The following is a 4,736-nucleotide window of genomic DNA, read 5'->3' on the forward strand; positions in this document are numbered from 1 at the left end:
GTGATTCTGACTAAACTAACCTAAAAATATTCTTGCTGAGGACAAGATGAAGTGACCCCCCTGGGGGATAGTGAAGGATGAGGAACCTGGTCAGATATCAGTGTTGGAGATTTCTTGCTAAACTGACTTGGCAAGGATCTTGCTAAAAGTGGTGATGCAGGTCCTACAAGGACAGATGCCTAGGCCAGGTATAGATGGCTTAGAGTGCTGTTCCTAACCCCATGACCAATACTGGTCCATGGCCTCTTAGGGACTGGGCTACACAGCAGGAGGTGAGTGGTGGGTGAGCAAGTGAAGCTTCATCTGTATTTATAGCTGCTTCCCATTGCTCACATTATTGCCTGAGCTCTGCCTCCTGTCAGATCAGTGGCGGCATTAGATTCTCATAGGAATGTTTACCCTATTGTAAATTGCACATACAAAGGCTTTGGGTTGTGCATTCCTTAGAAAAATCTAATTCCTGATGACTTGAAGTGGAGCTGAGATGGTGATGCTAGCATTAGGGAGCAACTGCAAATATTGCACCATGGTGAGTTGTATGATTATTTCAATATATGTTACAATGTAATAATAATAAAAATAAAGTGCACAATAAATGTAACGTGCTTGAATCATTCCAAAACCATCCCTTTCCTGAGTCTGTGGAAAAATTGTCTTCTGTGAAACTGACCCCTAGTGCCAAAAAGAGGATTGATCACTGGCTTAGAGGAGCCTGATGAGAGTTAGATTAAGGTGACGGTCTTTGTCAAGGCACATAAACTTGAAAAAAGAGTTCCTCCATTGCATCCCACCTGTCTGCTCAGAGTAATGAATTGATGCGGGTCAGGCTTGGGGCTCACACTACTGTTACTGACACTTCCTTTCATGTTGAAATTACATTTCCTATCAGTAATTGATTGCATAAGCAAATTCTTCTCTCTTATAGGGCAAGAGTCTTCAACTGGGCCTCTCAGAGCCTCAGGCCTGGCTATTTTTGGTCCTGCTGCTGCCCGAAGTTAGGGCCTACATGGTCAAGGCCAGTGAAGGCCATGCCGTGGTCACATGGAGTGAAGGTGTGGGAAAAGCTGAGAAGTTTAGAAGGCCATGGGACCAGCAATTGGCGTAATGGCTATGTTGCTGGACTCCCATGTAGTCGACTGTGGTTCAAGTCCAGATACAGTGGCTTAAACTCACACTGGGTGTATGTGCGTGTGTGCCCAAGATCCCGAGAGGAGAATGGAGGAGAAGGGATTATGGTGTAGCCATCCTGCCTGTGTGTGTGTGTGTGTGTGTGTGTGTGTGTGTGTGTGTGTGATTTCTTGCTTTCTGTCTCTCTGTCTTGCTGGTGAGTGCACATGCCCTATAGCAAAATCCTCTCAAAAAAAAGCACCAAAAAAACCACAAAACAGAATGTCAAGGTTGACATTGGCTGAATGGCATTTCTGATGCAAATATTAGCCCAAACCTTCACTTATATTAATGAGCACGATAAAATAAAATGACAAAGACATATGTTTGAATTTCATTGATTTGTTAATGATATTAGTGACTTCTTTGCTAAATTGGATGATACCATAGTTTGCAAATAGTAAAAGAATAAATCCTAATTTAAATTAAAAAATTGCTATAGGGTGCATGTGCTCACTGAAGAGAGAGAGAGAGAGAGAGAGAGAGAGAGAGTTAGAGAGAGAGAGAGAGAGAGAAGATAAAGCACTACCTGGGGGGATGGCCACACCATAATTCCTTCTCCACTCTTCCCTTGGGATTTTGGGATCATATGCACGTGCACCTTGTGTATTTTTTCAAGCAGTCAGGTCTGGGACTAGAACTGCATAGTTGGCCATGTAGGAGCCATACACCATTTCCTGTATTTTATGATTTCTGGTTCATATTCAATTGTCTGTCTCTATAGCACACAATATGGTTTTTTAAAGCATGCATGTCAGTGTCCTTGACAATCCAATCACAGATATTACTATGTACATCATTTTCATTGGAGGAACTTCACATTCTAATGTCTATTAAATATTTCTTCTCTGAGCCCCTTTCCCCCACCCTCTGTTATTCATCTCCCTCCCCTACAGTCTCTGGTATTTACACTTGTTCTCTTTACCATTGTATCTTTGGATATTTCAATTGACAGGGTCTCTTTGGATCTTTAGATCTTTCAATTGACAGCAATCTTCCTACCTCAGCATCTTGAGTTGCTGAGATGACAGGCACATATCAGCACACCTGACCTTTAAATTGGAACAGGAGGGGCCATCAGGTGACATAGTGGTTGAGGCACTGGACTCCCACATGGCCAATCACAGTTTCATATCTGGACTAGGCAGCTTGACACTCGTACTGGGCACATGTGCATGTGTGCATACCTAAAATCCTGAGAGGAGAATAGAGGAGAAGGGATTGCAGTGTGGCCATCTACCCTGTCTCTTTGGCGAGTATGTGCACTCTATAGCAAAAAACAAAATAAAACACAAAGAAAAAAACCCAAAAACCCCCCAAAACCCCTAAAAATAAAAATAAATAAAATTTTAAAAGTAAATGAATTGGGCCAGGAATTGAATTCTCCTGTAGGGTCCCAGCCTGTACAGTTCAGTGTCTTAGCAACATGGATCTTTGCAGCTGGGCCAGGTTATTCATCACTGACAGAGGTATGATAATTATAGGCAGTGATCAAGGTTAGACTGTGAACCCACTGTGTCCTCAGCATCCAGTGCAGGTTTGACATTTAGCTGGTGCCCCAAAGTTGCAGGGAATGAGTGGATGAGTGGGCCAGAGCTTGGCAGGCATCTGGCACTGGCAAAGCTCTGGGCAGTCAGCTGGTGTCAGTGGGACTCTTGCAGATGGTGGCTGATGTTGCTTGGTTAGTTCCTTGGGCCTGGGATTTCCTTGGGCTGGGACTGCCATAACAGAGCACTACAATCTGGATAACCTAGTATAGCAGGATGTATCCACTCACAGTTCTGGAGGCCAGGATCAGAGATCAAGGTATTGGCAGGACAATACTGCTTCTGAAACCTGCAGGGGAAGATCTTTCCTCCTTTCTTTGAGCTTCTGGTGGTTTTCAGTGATCCCTGATGTTCCTTGGTTTTCAGTTGCATCACTCTCATCTCTCTTCATCTTCACATGACCGTCTTCCTCCCTGTGTGTGTCTGTTTTCACATGGCTGTCTTTTTATAAGAACAGAAGTCATATTGGAGTAGGGTCCATGCTCTCCAGTATAACCACATTGTAATGAATTATTTTTGCACCAACTTTATTTCCTTTTTTAAAAAGAATTATTTAATTTAATTTATTAATCACCTCATCACCTGATTAATTGCTCACTGTTGTGAGCTGTGTGACAAAGGAAAGCACAGGGGAGGCCTTTCTGATGTGAACCCTGGCCAATGGGTGAGGTCACCAGGCTCCTGATGCCACCCTAGACTGACCTGTGATTGACAGTGGGAAGTAGTGTCCCAGGCAAAAATTTAATTTATTATTAATAAATTAAATTAATTATTTAATTTAATTTATTATTATTGTTATTGTTATTATTATTATTTTAAAATTTGACCAGAGACATGGATAGAGAGAGGAAAAGAAAGCAAGAAAACAAGCTGCCAGGTCTGGGACTCAAACTGTGTTTGACCATGTGGGAATCCAGTGCCTTTACCACCCCACCTTCCGGCCCCCACCAACCTAACTTCCAATTAGGGTCATATTCTGAGGTCTGGGGGTTTGGGTCCTCAACATATATTTTTTTAGGGGGACATAATTCAACTTGTACCAGGGTAAGAATGGAGAACTGTCCTTCAGCCGACGTACTTGCTGAGTACCTTACTGCTCCACTGCTCTTGGTGATGGTGTCTGGTGATGCTCATGATGCTGCAGCTTTAGCCTTAACGGAGCTCTGTGCCTAACAGGCAGGATGACAGCACACACCTCATCACCTGATTAATTGCTCACCGTTGTGAGCTGTGTGACAAAGGAAAGCACAGGGGAGGCCTTTCTGATGTGAACCCTGGCCAATGGGTGAGGTCACCAGGCTCCTGATGCCACCCTAGACTGACCTGTGATTGACAGTGGGAAGTAGTGTCCCAGGCAAATATGTAACAGAGCAACCTAGTGACTGCAAAATCCATTTCAAATAGATGTGTGAGGGGACTAGGGAACTGGCATTGGTGAGGGCCTGGTCACACCAGGGATGCTGCTAAGTCTTGGACCTCATGCCATGTTCTTGAGGGCTGCGAAACTACAGGCTTGCTTTTAGCTCCTGCCTCTGCTTTCACTGGCGAGGCAATCTTGTGTCAGGTTTTTAACTTCTTGCCCTTAGTTTTCTCATTTGAAAAGTGAAGTGACGATAGTTCCTACCTAGAAAGTTTATGCCAAAATTTGAATGAATAAATGCTCACAAAGCCCTTAGACTCTGACTAGGATACCAGGGCTGAAGGTGAGCTATGTCCATCTCTTGCTTTCTGGGCTGGGAAGAAACCCTGTTCATTAGTTATCCCATTCCTGAGGGATACATATACTATGTCTGTCCACTGTGGTGAGCGCTGATGAAATGGGAGTGTCTTATTCTTTTTCAGGTAACAGGAGAGTGTGGCTGGTGAGGGGTGCAGGGATTAGCTCTTTATTAGCCTATTATTACTGTCTTCCTATTTCCTGGCTAAAGGCAGCAACTCAGCAAAGAAAAGCAGGGCAGCTTCAGGCCCCTGCAAGGTGTGGGTAGCTGGACACCTGCAGCGTACTGAGGCTTATACAGCAGG

The 4,736-nt window shown here is 44.0% G+C and overlaps 1 pseudogene; it reads left to right on the forward strand.

Annotated features, from left to right (window-relative positions):
- Positions 1-221: 221 nt before the first annotated feature.
- Positions 222-4,736, forward strand: part of LOC114004503 (nucleolin-like) — a 12,368-nt pseudogene continuing 7,853 nt past the window's right edge.

This window comes from Tupaia chinensis, unplaced genomic scaffold (assembly GCF_000334495.1).
Source record: "Tupaia chinensis unplaced genomic scaffold, TupChi_1.0 Scaffold138365_1, whole genome shotgun sequence".
Classification (NCBI taxonomy): domain Eukaryota; kingdom Metazoa; phylum Chordata; class Mammalia; order Scandentia; family Tupaiidae; genus Tupaia; species Tupaia belangeri.